This window comes from Sturnira hondurensis, unplaced genomic scaffold (assembly GCF_014824575.4).
Source record: "Sturnira hondurensis isolate 20B ecotype Veracruz unplaced genomic scaffold, ASM1482457v3 Scaffold0002638, whole genome shotgun sequence".
NCBI lineage: Eukaryota > Metazoa > Chordata > Mammalia > Chiroptera > Phyllostomidae > Sturnira > Sturnira hondurensis.
The window spans coordinates 10,005,576-10,021,915 of NW_028075269.1; the positions used below are offsets into that span (position 1 = coordinate 10,005,576).

At 39.2% G+C, this 16,340-nt stretch overlaps 1 pseudogene; it reads left to right on the top strand.

Annotated features, from left to right (window-relative positions):
• The first annotated feature begins 14,727 nt into the window (after positions 1 to 14,727).
• Positions 14,728 to 15,140, top strand: LOC118983200 (serine palmitoyltransferase small subunit B-like; annotated as a pseudogene).
• The last annotated feature ends 1,200 nt before the right edge of the window (positions 15,141 to 16,340 follow it).

The following is a 16,340-nucleotide window of genomic DNA, read 5'->3' on the forward strand; positions in this document are numbered from 1 at the left end:
ACTTAGGTTCTCACACAAATCTGCTGCCTTTGCTCTGAGTCCCCTCTTCTCCTGCCTCCCCAGGGACCTCTTCCCCCACCTCATCTCCTTAAAACCACTGGGCCCTATTGCCCTGATGTGCCTGTAGTTTCCTAAAACAATCCAGTCCTCCTTGGTCCCTGTGCCTCTACTCCTCAGGTGCTCTCTGCATGGAAACTCCTGGAGGGAGGGTAGCAATGAGTATGAAAAGGGGTTGCTGGCTGTATTTTGGGGGCAGTACTGAACAGACTTGCTAATGAATCAGACATGGGTTAGGAAGGAAGGCAAGCATGAAGGATGCCTATTAAGCTTCTGACTTTAGTAACTTTTCAGATAGTACTGCCATTTTCCAAGTTGGGGAAGGCCAGAGTGGGGAAGGACCAAGTTGAACATGGTAAGTTTGAGCTGTCTGTGAGGCATCAAGGGGAGATACCAAGTATGGCTGAATTAGTCTGGAATTAGACAATATGTATCTAGAAAACAGGAAAGATCTGTGCTACAATGATAAATCTGGGAGTTGTCAGCAATTTAAAACCATGGAAATAACACCGTCCCTTACAGTGTAAATGTTTCCAAGGAGTGCTCAATAAGTGTTAGGTAAAACAGGTTGAATCATAATTTATTTAACCAATCCTTCCCCCACCTCTTTTATAAAAATATGTGTTTCCAATATTTTGTGCTACTCATGATTGATTTCTAGATGCTCCACAAATATTTACAGTATTTTTTCCAATAAAAAAAAGAACTTTTCAAAGAAACAGCCCTACTCAGAAGAGAGTTTGATTGTCAAAGTCAAGCAGGTAAGTAACTCTGATCAGTGAAGAGAGAAGAGGAGGGGAGCAGGGCTAGGTGCTGTGTGGGGAAGGGAAAGAGATGAGGATCTCTGCTCAGCAACGTGGAAGAAGCAGAAATATCCAACAGAGAATGTATCAAGTCTGACAAGTATTTTTCAATTAAAAAAAAAACTTCTCTTCCATCTCCCCTACATAATCTTTAGTAAATTTAGTATTGCATATGACTTCTCTACAGTGAATTAAATGCTAATTCCTGACTCAGGATGACTAGTAACAAAGGAAATTGCACAACCAGCAACTGGGCTACATTTTTGCTTTTGTTTTTGTTTCTTTTTAAAAGATTGTATCTATTTATTTTTAGGGAGAGAGAAATGGAGGGAAAAAGAGAGGGAGAGAAACATCAATGTGTGGTTGCCTCCTGAGCATCCCCTACCAGTGGCCTGGGCCTCAACCCAGGAATGTGCCCTGACTGGGAATCGAACCAGCAACCCTTTGGTTTGCAGGCCGGCAGAACTCAATCCATTGAGCCACACCAGCCAGGGCATATTTTTGTTTCTAATATGAATGCAATAAACGTCATTGGAGCTATATCTTTGCATATGTTCAGGATTACTTCCTCAGCATAAATTTCTAGACAGTGTATTTTAAAAATCAGACCATTTTAAAAAGCTTTTTATACATATTGCCACACTGCCCTCCAGAAAAATTGAACTATTTGTATCACCAGCAGAGTATTAGAGTTTTCATTTCCTCACACAGTCGGTTAATCTTTATCAAATGAATGGGGGGAAACAGTAGCTCACTTTTAACGTGGCTTTATCACCACCACTAAATTTTTTACCACCTCCTTGTCTCTAATCTTTATCCGCATCAGTTCATTCGGTATGCCGCTGCCAGACTAATCTTGTCATATGCCACTGTTCCCCTGTTCAAAAATCTTCAATGATTTCCCACTCTCTACTGAATTAAGCACAAACTCGTTAGTCTGTCGTTTAAGACAGCCTGCAATATGGCCTCATCACATATTTCCAATCTTATTTTAGCATCCGCTTTCCTGCACCTACCCTATGATCCAGTCAAAATCCTGTCATTGTTTGGAACAGGACCCATTATTTCTTACCTCCATGTTGTGATAATAGTGCAGTGATGAAAATTCATACCATGAGTGTTTTAAGTGCCCCTTCCCCTGCCCAGGGCAGATATTGCTAATTAATCATAAGTCTTTACCACTGAGCTGGGATATATCTTAACACAGTGCTCCTGACAGCCACCACCAGTGAGCTGGAATTGGCACTTGAAGGGGAACTGATTTGCCATCCCTATGATAGTCCTTTCACCTGGCTGGCCTTCGCCCCAGCTCCTCTTCTTGAATGTGTTCCCACAAATTTAGGTTCACTTCCAATGTTGCCTCTTCTAGAAAGCCTTTCATGATTCTGCTCTCCACCTCCAATTCTCTAAGCACATTACACGGCTCTTATTTTCCTTAGTTCATTTTGCCTTGTTGTGTTACTTATCTGCTGTCTTCTGTCATTTTTTAAAATTTTATTTATTGAAAAAAATTTTATTTATTGAGTTGAGAGAAAGAAAAAAAACACCAACTTATTGTTCCATTTATTTATGCATTCTTTGGCTGCTTCTTGTAGCCCTGACTGGAGATCCAACCCACAATTTTGGCGAATCAGGAAGATGCCCTAACCAACTGAGCTACCCAGCCAGGGCCTCTTCTGTCCTTTTCGAACCATATGTGTCTCAGGACAGTAAGAGTAGTAAAGACTTCAGATTCTGGAGCCAGAAGGCCTGAGTTTAAATCCTGGACCTGCCCCAACTGTCTGTGAGCATCTGAGCTCACATCTGGGAGACCTCAACTGTAAAATGGACATGATAATTGGACCTACCATGAAAGTTACAAGGATGCAATGAGAAAATCTAAGTACTTAGCTAAGTGCACACACTTAGTTAGGCTTCAGAAATGCTTTCGGCCCTGGCTGGCGTAGCTCAGTGGACTGAGCGAGGGCCTGCGAACCAAGTGGTCACCGGTTCCATTCCCAGTCAGGGCACATGCCTGGGTTGCAGGCAGGTTCCCTGCAGGCCAATTCCCACCAGGGGACGCACAAAAAGCAACCATACACTGATGTTTCTCTCCCTCTCTCCTTCCCCTCTAGAGGTAAATAAATAAATAAAATAAATAAAATAGTGGTTGCCAGGGATGAGAAGGAGGGGGGATGAAAAATGATTGATTAAGGAGTATGAGACCTGGGGGGGGGGGGGATGGTAGTAAAAGACAGAAAACTGTACTTGAACAATAATTAAATTAAAAAATAATAAAATTTTTTAAAAGGAATGTGAGACATGTTTTTGGAATGATGAAAATGTTCTAGAATTAGATTAGGGTGATGATCAGGCAATATCATAAATATACTAAATCCCACTGTATCATACACTTAAAATGGTTAAAAATTATAAATTTTGTTATGTACATTTTATCTCAATTTTTTAAATGTTACTTTTTTTTAGATTTTATTTATTTACTTTTAGAGAGAGAGGAAGGGAGGGAGAAAGAGAGGCAGAGAAACATCAATGTGCGAGAACTGGGGACCTGGCCCAAAACCCAGTCATGTTCCCTGACTAGGAATTGATCCAGAGACCTTTCATTTCACAGGCAGACACTTAGTCCACTGAACCACACCAGCCACGGGTAAAATGTTACTTATATTACTATTTACCTTTGTATCTCCTAAAGAGCTTAAAGAGGTATCATTAAAAAGTATACTGTTTTTTAAGGAAAAAACACTTACTGTGGCCTTAAATGTAAAGGTGAAATGATTCAAGTAACATCTATAAGTTATAGTGATTACAATTTACATGCAGAACAAGCCATAGATAAATGATAATCTGTGGTTCCGTACAAATTCCAAGAATAGACTAAGCCCAACTAAAACAAACAGTTCCAGCCACCTTGGGATTATACTTGGCTAAAATACTAATACAATACTCAAAACAGAAAAGCTATAAATACCCATTTAGTAAGAGAAAAAGAAAACTAATTAAAACAAGAAGGTATTTTTAAACTATTTTTTAAGTGTTAATATCCACTGTTGACAAGGAGAAATTATGTTCTTGCTTGTAATTTTCCATTTTATGTAGATGGGCATATACATTTATGACACCTTCTGGAGGTTAATTTGTCAGCATGTATAATACACACATGTATTTATGCCTAGAAAAAAGCCTGGGATCATGTACTCCAAGTGGAAGTATACTTGGAAGTGGAATTAGGCATTTTTTTTCTTCCTGGTCCTTTTTATAAGGATTGCTTTTGTAATACAAAATAAGAAAAGTGTTTCTTAAATTTTTGGAAAAGTCAGGAGGGCAAGAGGAACCAGTTCACTTTGTTGAAGTTAACATGTTAATTTTTTAAAAGCTTTTATGAATAGCCCTGGCTGGTATAGTTCAGTGGATTGAGCTCGGCTGTGAACCAAAGGGTCACCAGTTCGATTCCCAGTCAGGACACATGCCTGGGTTGCAGGCCAGGTCCCCAGTGAAGGCCATGTGAGAGGCAACCATGCACTGGTGTTTCTCTCCCTCTCTTTCTCCCTCCCTACCCCTCTCTCTAAATAAATAAATAAAATCTTTTTAAAAAAAGAAGTTAAAAAAACTTTTATGAATAAACTAGAACTTTATTGAGCTTCTTAGTGGCATACATAGAAAATGATAAATAGGTAAAATATAGAAATCACTGAGGAGACCTTACATGTGCAATTAGAGAATGACTCAGGGTCATCATCCTGAGATTGACTCATGAGATGCTATCTTTACAAACCGGCAATGCACGGATGAAAAAGTTAGGTAAATAAAAGTGGATTAGGCAATAATCTCCTGTGATGTTTAAGAACAGAATCTCCACACATATTAAAGCAAATTGCTAAAATGTCTTTTTTTGTCAATCTGCATATATTTATTTATTTTTAATATATTTTATTGATTATACCATTACAGTTGTTCTATTCCCCCCTTCATTCTCCTCCACCCGCACACTCCCTCCCCCACCATTCTCCCCCCCTTAGTTTATAACCACGTGTCTCAAGTTCTTTGGATTCTATATTTCCCCCACTATTCTCACCCTCCCCCCTATCTATTTTCTACCTACCATCTGTGCTATTTTCTGTGCCTTCTCCCCCCTTCTCCCCCTCCCACTCCCCTGTTTCTAATTCTCACCCTCCATGTGTTCTTCATTTCTATGGTTCCACTCCTGATCTAGCTGTCCTCTTGGTTTGCTTTTGTTTTAGGTGTGGTTGTTAATAACTGTGTGTTTGCTGTCCTTTAACTATTAATATTTTTCATCTTCTTTTTCTTATATAAGTCCCTTTAGCATTTCATATAATAAGGGCTTGGTGATGATGAACTCCTTGAACTTGACCTTATCTGAGAAGCACTTTATCTGTCCTTCCATTCTAAATGAAAGTTTTGCTGGATAAAGCAATCTTGGCTGTAGGTCTTTGGATTTCATGACTTGGAATACTTCTTTCCAGCCCCTTCTTGCCTGTAAGGTCTCTTTTGAGAAATCCGCTGACAGTCTGATGGGTACTCCTTTGTAGGTGACTGTCCCCTTATCCCTTGCTGCTTCTAGGATTCTCTCCTTCATTTTAGTCTTGGCTAATGTAATTATGATGTGCCTTGGTGTGTTCCTTCTTGGGTCCAACTTCTTTGGGACTCTCTGAGCTTCCTGGATTTCCTGGAAGTCTATTTCCTTTGCCAGACTGGGGAAGTTCTCCTTTATTATTTGTTCAAATACGTTTTCCACTCGTGGCTGTTTCTTTCCCCCTTCTGGTACCCCTATAATCCGGATGTTGGAACGTTTAAAGATGTCCTGGAGGTTCCTAAGCCTCTCCTCATTTTTTTGAATTCTCATTTCTTCCTTCCTTTCTGGTGGGATGTTTTGTTCTTCCTTCTGGTCCATTCCATTGATTTGAGTCCCAGTTTCCTTTCCATCACTATTGGTTTCCTGTGCATCTCCCTTCATTTCAATTAGTTTAGCCTTCATATGTTCCTCTAATTTGTGACTTTGTTTCTCTAATTTGTGACTATAATCTACCAGTTCTGTGAGCATCCTGATAAATAGTGTCTTGAATTGTGCTTCTGAGAGGCTGGCAATTTCTCGGTCACTTAGAGTTATTGGCTCTGGGACTTTGAGTTCTTCTTGCGCCATCTTTTGGGCTGTTCATGCCTGTTCCGTAGCAGGATCGGAGCCCTAGGTGTTCACTAGAGCAGGGCAACTCAGTTGCTGGGTTGTGACGCTGTATATGGGGGTGGGGTCAAAGAGGGACAATGGCTTCCCGTCTGCCGCCTGCGGCCGTGTCCCCCACCGTCACCACAGCCACCACCGTCACCAGGCCCACACGTTTCGTTCCACTGCTCGAGAGTGTGCCACCGCCGTCAGCCCTCCACCACTGGGTTCGCCCCCTGGGGCCTGTGTGGTCCGTCTCACTGTGCACGAATGTGCAACCGCGGTCAGTCTGCCCCGCACCCCGACTGGTTCCAGGCTGCCTGCGCTCCTAGGTCGGGGGATCTGTCCTCCCCGACCTAGCTCCGCTGCTGGCTCCGCCTCTCTTACCATCCCCATTGAACAGTTCATAGTTGTCAGACTTCCCTATAATTCCGTTTTCTGGTCTTTGGGTGTGTCCTAGTTCTCCAAACTTTTGTTGTGTTCAAACTTAGTTGTGGGAGAAGGCACAGTGTTTCCACCTATGCCTCCATCTTCTAAAATGTCTTTTAAAATGGTTATTTCAGTAGTGACCAGAGAATGCCTTTTGTACCACCACTTCTCAATTCTACATGTAACGAACAAAAATGAACCTCATTTTACTTTACAGCTCTTTGATTATTAGTTAAACTGAACATTTTCTAAGGTTTATTTATTGTCTATTCATACTTCCTCTTGTGCAAGTTGTTTATTCATGTGTTAGATCTGTTTTTTTACACGGTCTTTTTCTTCTTGATTTGTTACAGTATTTTTAAATTTAAATATTATGTTTCAATTACAATCTGCATTCAGTATTATTTTGTAATGGTTTCAGGTGTACCATAGTGGTTACACAAGTATATACCTTATAAAATGTTCTCCCCAAAATTTCCATTTCCCACCTGACACCATACATAGTTAGTACAATATTGTTGAGTATATTCTCTATGATGTACTTTACATCCCCACAACTGGTTTGCAACTACCAATTTGTATTTCTTATTCCCTTCGCCTTTTCCACCCAGCCCCCAAAACCCCACCCCACTAGCAACCATCCGTCTGGTCTCTGTATCTGTGAGTCTGTTTCTATTTTGTTGTTACATATTTTAAAAGATAAAGATCTCAAGTCCTTATCTGTCATTTTTGCTTCAAATATTTTCTCCAGTTTGTCATGCACCTTTTACTTTTAATGCTGTCTTAGAATTTCTAAAAATGTTTCATATTTATGGGGTCAAATATATCAATCTTTTTCTTTATCACTTTTTAAAGATTTTATTTTCTTAGTTTTAGAGAGGAGAATGGAAGGAGAAAGAGAGGAAGAGAAACATCAATGTGTGCTTGCCTCTCCAGCACCCCTTCACCTGGGACATGGCCCACGACCCAGGCATATGCCCTGACTGGGAATCAAACTGGTGACCCTTTGGTTCACAGGCAGGCACTCAATCCACTGAGCTACACCAGCCAGGGCTCTTTATCATTTTTTTAAAATTTTTGTTATTAGAGATCCCTTTGCCATTCTAGGAAAATATATTATTCTCTCCTAATTCTTTTATGGGGGTCATTTCTCATTTTACTCTCTTTTTAAAAAGACTTTATGTATTTATTTTTTAGAGAGAGGGGAAGGGAAGGATAAAGAGAGGGAGAGAAATATGCATCATGGTTGCCTCTTGCACGTGCCCCAATGGGGACCAGGCCCACAAACCAAAAGTGTGTCCTGAGAGAGAATCCTGGCAACATTTCGCTGTGCAGGAGATTGCTCATGGTCAACCAACTGAGCCACCCCAGTCAGGATTTTTACTTTATTTTTAAAGCTATCTGGAGTTTATTTTGGAGTAAGAAGTGAAACTAACTCAAAGTCCTTATTTGATACAACAAAATTTTCTACGATGTAAGCATTTAAACAGTTCAGAGTTCATTTTAAAAAGGATTTGGGCTATGTGAAAACTTATTTTTACAAGTTCCTTTTGGTAAAGGTGTCTTTTTGCTAACTAATCTGTTATTTGGGTGTTTTACAAAAGATACGTATAGCCCTTTATTGTATTAGAGGTTGATGCCACATGTCAGAGTCAGATCTTGAGCTTCACCTTTTCATGACTAAAGGAGAACAAAAGAAACTTTTCATAATTCATTTGGTGTGAATCATAAGTGCATTTACCGAATGACTAAGTAGAATTTTAATGCCAGTGGGGTGAAGTGGAAATCCTATTCAGTAGAAACCAGAAATCCTGGTTTTAAATGTTCCCCCTGGTTCACTTACTAAATGCCCTTAGATAAATTTCTTAAAAGTCTACATCTATTTGTCAGTACATTAAACAAAGATCTTAGTTGTAAAAAATTGGGCTTATGAGATAACATTAAACTATTAAAAGCATCCTGAACTAAACATTTTAATGGGGAGTGTCAGAAATTCTAGTCACCAGCAACTCAGGAAACCTAAATTGTTTCCACAGTAACAAGTCTCCTCTCCAAGGCTCCCTCCCTATTTCATCATGCATAAATTCTTTTTTTTTAAGATTTTTTATTTATTTATTTATCTTTTTAGAGGGGAAGGAGAGAGGGAGAGAAACATCAATGTATGGTTGCCTTTCGTGCGTCCCCTGCTGGGAGTGGGCCTGCAGGGAACCGGCCTGCAACCCAGGCATGTGCCCTGACTGGGAATCGAACTGCGATCCTCTGGTTCGCAGGCCCGCGCTCAATCCACTGAGCTACACCAGCCAGGGCTATCATCATGCATAAATTCTTAATGGCCAATTGCAGATAGACCATCAGAGGAGACCATTTTGGGAATAACCGATTTTCATATTAATGCTAATGAGACTAAAATAATGTGTTTTAAGAAACTTAACCTTCTTTCCAATTGCTGCTATTTCTGAACAAGCTATTTCTTTTTTAACATATTCCAGCTTTTTGAGATGTTGACTGCATACATTTACTCAAACGTTCACAAAAAAGATGCAAGCTCCATGAATTTATGGTTAGTAACACTGATGCATGCATATACATATAATAACATTGATGTGGGTAATCACACGCTTGCTCACAAGCATATCCTCAGTTCTACCTTTAGCATTTTGATGAGAAGGACGAAGAGGATCAAGTAATGAGCAAATCTGGTAAGATCATCAATGATTAAAGACTTCTGATTCCACAACTGATAAAGAGCTATCTGCCTAATGTTATCTAGGCCCTCAGAGAAACTGATGAAAATGAGGATTTATTTACTCATTCGAAAAATATTAACTGAGCATGTGCCAAATGCTGTGCTGCTAAGCACTGAGGAAAATTATTAGGTAGAACTGTATGAATTCACTGATATTTAAGTATTTTTGAGTCACAAAAATGGCAATTTCATAAAGCCCATCCTAAGAAAATTGCAGAAATTCCTTAGAGATGGAAAGAAAACTAAAGAGTGGAAAATCGTGAGGAAAAACAAAAATTTCCAAATAAATGCTTAGAAAAAATAAGAAGGATTAAAAGTAAAAAGAAAGAACTGGAAAATGGGGAAAAGGGGACATGCAAATGAAAATTGAAAAATAAAAACATATCATAAAACTAATAAATTATTAATAATTAATTTAATTCATCCAGTATTTATTGACTGTCAAAGACTATGCACATAATTTCACGGTAGGTATACAATACATGCCTCATAAGAAAGAAAAAGCTTTATTTTCCTTAAAGATAAAAGACAGATCAATGTGCCCTATCTTTTTTTTTAAGATTTTATTCATTTATTTTTAGAGAGAGGGGAAGGGAGGGAAAAAGAGAGAGAGAAACATCAATGTGTGGTTGCCTCTCACGTAGGGGACCTGGCCTGCAACCCAGGCATGTGCCCTGACTGGGAATCGAACTGGCGACCCTTTGGTTCGCAGCCCACGCTCAATCCACTGAGATACACCAGCCAGGGTGTCTTTTTAAATTCTAAATTCTGAGGATAAAAAAGAAAATATAAAAAAAATTTAAGGCAATAGGCAGCTAAAAGAGGAAAAATGACAGCAAAAATTTATATATATAAATTCAATATAAATCCAAGAAGATAGCAAAGTTAGAAAGAAATAGAGTCCTGATCATAGAAAAAAGATTCCGACACAAAAATGAAAAGTATACATCAAGTTATTAGACATCAATAGCTGCAAATCTAAAAATGTTTTAATATATCTTTTGCCACATAAAAATTTTTAATTATTTCCTATTTTGAATAATGGTTAGGGAACAAATTATAAAATGCATAATTTGTATATACACACATATTCTAAAATTTATATTTTCATATGACTAATTTCCTTTTAAATAACATAAATTACATAAAAGCAAGTGATCCAAGACTATGAAGGCAGGGAAGAATAATTAGAAACTTATTTAAGATCTCCTTACACTTCCATTGTTAAGGATGGTCAAAGGACTGTAGAATTTTCTCATAGGAAGGAATCTTAGAGTTCATTCAGACCAAACCTTCGACCTGTCAGAAGAGGCAGACAGGTTCAGAGAAGTGAAGTGTTCAAAATCATGTAGCTGGGGAGAAGCAGATACGGCGGGACTAGGACACACGTGTTCATGTAAGGGGATTTAAACTCCCCTTTAGAACATTGAGGATAGAAAGTGTGATTTGGCAATTGATGCCAAATAAACTTGTATATGAAAGAAATCTGTGTTTTCTTAGAACTTCATGATTACCTGAACATAAGTTTCCAAAATAGAGGCAGAAAAATGTGTGGCAATCAGAAAGTAAGATTATGATGATAGAATGAGTCAGAGAATTAATTATAGTTGTAAAAATGCCAAGGCCTGAGCAAAGAGTGAGAGTACTGTGACCAATTGTGGCAGAAGTCTCTGTCACAGGGCCCTGTAGGAAGCTCACAACCACAGGGATTAAAATTCTTATGTGCTCTTTACGGACTTCAAGGATTACTTTTTTTTTTTTTACGATTATTTATTTATTTATTTTTAGACTGAGGGGAAGAGAGGGAGAGAAACATCAATGTGTGGTTGCCTCTCATGTGTCCCCTACTGGGGACCTGGCCTGCAACCCAGGCGTGTGTCCTGACTGGGAGTTAAACTGGCCACCCTTTGGTTTGCAGGCCAGGGCTCAATCCATATTGCTGTGGTTTTTTAAATTTTTATTGTTGACACTATAACAGATGTTCTGCATTTCCCACCCTCCTTTCCCCTGGCCTTCACCACAAGATTACTATTTTTTTTTTAAGTATGACTGTAGTTCTTATTACTTTCCACACTGCGACAAAAAACAGGTAACCCTTCACACTGTTCTTGAGTGTATTTCCTTTGTTATTAACAATTGTTCTTAAATGAGAGAATTAAATATGAACTCTAGTTAAAATTTCCTTTAGAGGGCTTTAACCAAATGTTTAAAATAAAATCTTTAGGCCCTGGCTGGTGTAGCTCAGTGGATTGAGCGCGGGCCTGCGAACCAGAGGATCGTGGTTCGATTCCCAGTCAGGGCACATGCCTGGGTTGCAGGCCGGTTCCCTGCAGGCCAACTCCCAGCAGGGGATGCACAAAAGGCAACCATACATTGATGTTTCTCTCCCTCTCTCCTTCCCCTCTAAAGATAAATAAATAAATAAAATATTAAAAATAATAATAAAAAAATAAAATCTTTAGCCCCTATACCTATTTGTTGAATCTGAAAATACCTGCATACGAACATATAATCACCCTTAAACACTGGGAGTCTTTCCTTTTCCACCTGCTGATTTTACTGAGATAAATTAAAATTGCAAACAATGGATGTTGAAATGTCAATGCTAAAATGTCACAGAACTCTCAAGTTCAGTAAAGTTGCATGTCCTGTTCCGAATCATCGAATGATAGTCATCAGTGTATCAGTGTGCATTTAAGGGTGTGAATGTGATCTCATGCTGGAAGAGCTTGGGGTCACAACCTGAACATTTCCTGTCATAGTCCTTTAGTCAGTCCTCATGCCCACACAGTGAAGTGAGTTTCCATTTCATCTTGAATTCACACAGGTAAGTGGGTGGGTATGTGTTCAAACTCAAAGATGCATTATTACAGTAATCCAAATATTTTAATCTCATTGCCCTTTATTCTTCTTTCTTTACCTACTGCCCTTCATTGTTTGGTAACAACAATAGAAAGGCAAGGAAAAGGGAGGGGAGGGGGAGGGGAAGGGAGGGGAGGGGAGGAAGAAAACTTCAAAGCGTCAAGAGCCAGGCTAACACTTGGCCAATGACCACCCAAGACCTTCTACTTCATACTTCAATATCCTTTGTAAAATGAGAATCATAATATCTAACCCAACTCCACAGATGGCCAGAATAAGAGCACTTAAAATGCTTTGGAAGAAAGACGTAGGAATATTGTGACTTTGACAAGCAAATGGTACAAAATAAAAAAGTAAATAGAGCAAGTAAGTAGAAGAAATGAACAATCTTGGACAATGTTTTCTCTGGCTACACTCTTTTCACTATCTAATCTCAAAATATCCTGGAGTTCCATAGAGTCTGGGGTTTGTGTGCATGCTGTCAAATGCTGTCATAGTCTTTAGGGTCCAGTATTATAGGGAAACATGCAGGGATGGACTTCACTACTGAGAAACAGACTCATTTCTATATCTGCCTCCCATCTCAGACTAAAAACTCTGATAGTTCATGTGAACACAAAGCCTCATTTGTTTTGGTCCAAATATCCAGATGTGTGGGTGGATGCATTCTACCAAGGAATGTCATGAAAGTTCATATCTGCTGATTCCACAGCATGAGGAATCTGACCATTCGTCACTCCCAACACAGTGTGAAGTACTTTTCCTACCTGAAAATAGATTGCTTCCACCCTACAAAATGAAGGCACTTCTGCGGGGTACTGTGGATGATATAAAGATGAATAAGTCAGTTCTTGCTCTTGATAAGAACTTTATAGGCCTACATTCTTAGATACAGATCTTAGATTACATTCTTCTCCAAAATAGGGAAGATGGTGATTATCTCCATCCTTAGGTTTTAGTGATAATAGTTTGGTTAAATGAATGAATAAATAGAAGAATGGGTAATCAATGAAGACAGTTTTTTTTTTTAAGATTTTATTTATTTATCTTTAGATGGGAAAGGAGAGAGGGAGAGAAACATCAATGTATGGTTGCCTTTGGTGTGTCCCCTGCTGGAAGTTGGCCTGCAGGGAACCGGCCTGCAACCCAGGCATGTGCCCTGACTGGGAACCGAACCGCGATCCTCTGGTTCGCAGGCCTGTGCTCAATCCACTGAGCTACACCAGCCAGGGCTCCAATGAAAACAGTTTTTGTTATATGATACCAACCACAAGAAATCACCTCTTGTCTCTCTTCACAGTCTGATCCCAATGGTTTGAGAACAATAAAAGAATTGAAGAGTGAGAGAAGGCCGATGTGATAGGAACAGGTGTGAGAAAAAGGTGAACAAATGAAAATTGAGGAGGAAGAGATGGGGGAGGGAAGCACTTTCTGGAAGGAATCAATCAAAACAAAATTTTTCACAAGACTAAAAAATACAACTGATTCTAAATAATTAGGATAAAGTAGATAATAACAGCCTTTGTGGGGAGAAAAAAAGAATTTGGTGGAAATTGAATTAATCAAAGATTAGAAAGAGGGAAAAATGTTTCCTTTGGCTTCTAGCAAGTGCCAAGCCACTTTGGCCAAAGCATGGGAGATTAAATGATGTTCCACAGAGTTGCTAAGCACATTATTTAGAACCGGAAGGATGAGGCCATCCCCTGCCAGATGTCCTCTGCCCACCTGCTGCCTTTGTTACTTATGGCAGCACTTTTCTAACTCTTATATCTTGGGACCTTTTAGCCTCTTTAATATTATCAAAGGCCCCAAAGAGCTTTCACGTATGTGAATGGCATCTAATGGTATTTCTATCACATATTAAGACTGAGGCATTTTCAAAGTATTATTTCAAATCAAGGCAATGATGGGTACTTACTTCTGTGTTCCTGTATAGACTTGAAGAAGAGTTCAAGATTTCAAGATACTAGTTTATTTGAGAGCAACGAGGTTATAGCTCTCCTGACAGGTATGACCAAAGAGAGCTAATAAAAATCTCAGAAAGATTAAGAAGAGACATTTTATTAATCTTTAAATTTTTTTCTAATTTATAAAATATATATATATATAGATCCTTAACTACCATAGAAAATACTAGAAAACATGCCCTGGCTGGTGTGGTTCAGTGGATTGAGTGCCAGCCTTCAAACCAAAGGGTCATTGTTTGATTCCCAGTCAGGGCCCATGCCTGGTTTCCTGACCAGGTCCCAGGTAGCAGGCTTGGGAGAGGCAACCACACACTGATGTTTTTTCCCCTCTTTCTCCCTCCCTTTTCCTCTCTAAAAATAAATAAATAAATAAATATATATATATGTATTTTTTTAGAAAAAGAAAATACTAGAAAACCCAAGAATACACATGTAGGCATTCTATATTAGTTAGCAGAGTGATAACATCATTCCACGTCAAATGGCCTCTGGAAATTTCTACTGCACATTAATGAGAGAATGGAAATGAGCTGGAAGGAGTCACTGGGAGCAGTTCAGTTAGACACAAGTTAGCGTGGGAGTGTCTTCCTTTTGTAAATAATTCATTGCCGGAATCAGTCTAGCTGAACTGGAGTTTTGGCAATAGTGCAGACGGCAAGGCCGAACACCCAATTCTGGGAAGCTCGTGCCAGGAGAGGCGCCAAAGCATCGGTGCTCACCTACGCCACAAGAAGATACACCCAACCAGGTAATGAAGAAACAGCAACTCAGAAGTAACCCAGGATCATTCTGTGGAGGGGCAAGGACAGAAATCCTAACCTGGACATCTCAGGTAGGACAGACTTTCTGCAGCTTGAAGGTGCCAAGCATGGATTTCAGGTGTGTGAAGGACTATCTCTCCTGGCTCTGCTATCAATACCAACTCATCAGCTGCTGTGCTGTCTTGGAGCCCTGGGAGCCATCCACGTTCAAAGCCACCTTACTAATCATTTTTGCTGTGGTGGTGTATACTGCCTATGTTTTTCACCCCAGTCCACATCCGCTTGGCTGGGGAATTTTTCTCTAATATGTGTGGCTATCACAGGACACTTTCTGGTTGATCGGAAACTTCCTAACCTAAAAAGCTCTCACTTCTCTATACACTCTTATATTCTGGCTGATATTTGACACAGATGTCTCTTTAGGTTCTTTTATACATGTTACATTGTGCATTAGGCCACGGATAATAAAATTACCCCATATACCATATATTCTCAACTTAAATCTATGACTTTAGATATTTTTTTAAATTGGGAAATTTCATATAAAATTTCTCTGGAAAGTAGATGCATAAGAGACCTACCAGAATCATGTTTAAAATTCTCCCTTGGTACCTAGTCTATAGTAAAGGATATATTTTTAAAAATTTGCTCTGGCTGGTACAGCTCAGTGGATTGGGTGCGGGCCTGGAAACTGAAAGGTTGCCAGTTAGATTCCCGGTCAGCACACGTGCCTGGATTGCAGGCTGAGCCCCTGGGTGGGGGTGTGTGAGAGGCAGCTGATTTATGTATCTCTCATACATGGATGTTTCTTTCCCTCTCTTTCTCCCTTCCTTCCCCTCTCTCTAAAAATAAATAAATAAAATCCTTTAAAAAAATTGGTTCATAAGCTTCTGTCAAGAGTCTTATCGCCTTATTTACAACATAAAGATGTGAATAATTGTATGAGGCCCCTAAAGTTAATGGGTTTCTTTACTAAACTACTGATACCACAAATCCTTTGACTTCAGGTACAGAAGGATAGGCTGGACTCAATCATCTCCTTTCAGACATGGTTCATGAATTATTTCAAATGTCTCCAAGTCGGGCTTTTTAACAATTTAAAATCAACAATGTTGATTTTAGATAATAGCCCACTAAGTATTATAATACAAAATAATTTTAGGTATAAGAAACAAAATACAATCAAAATAAAGTCAGATGTTGTAACTTGTGATGTTGCCTTGCTTTGCATGATGCCGGAGGACAGGCCCAGTGGGAAGAAAAGAAATTGCTTTTTTTCTGTTCTTTCACTCAGTGGGGGAGGGAGCATGTATTGAGCTACAGGAAGAAAAGCTAATAAATAGGCTTGAAGTAACAGTCTACCAGCAGGAGCTCACAGCTCCAGCTAAATGCTTTGATATAGTGGCTCCTTAGGAAAACCCAGAAAAAAGGTTTATTAAATTTCCTTCAAAGTGTTTATCTTAAAAACAATTACAAGTTTTTAATTATACTGCTGTATCAAATATGAGTGCCAAAGACCAGCATTGCGGTTTTCTCTCC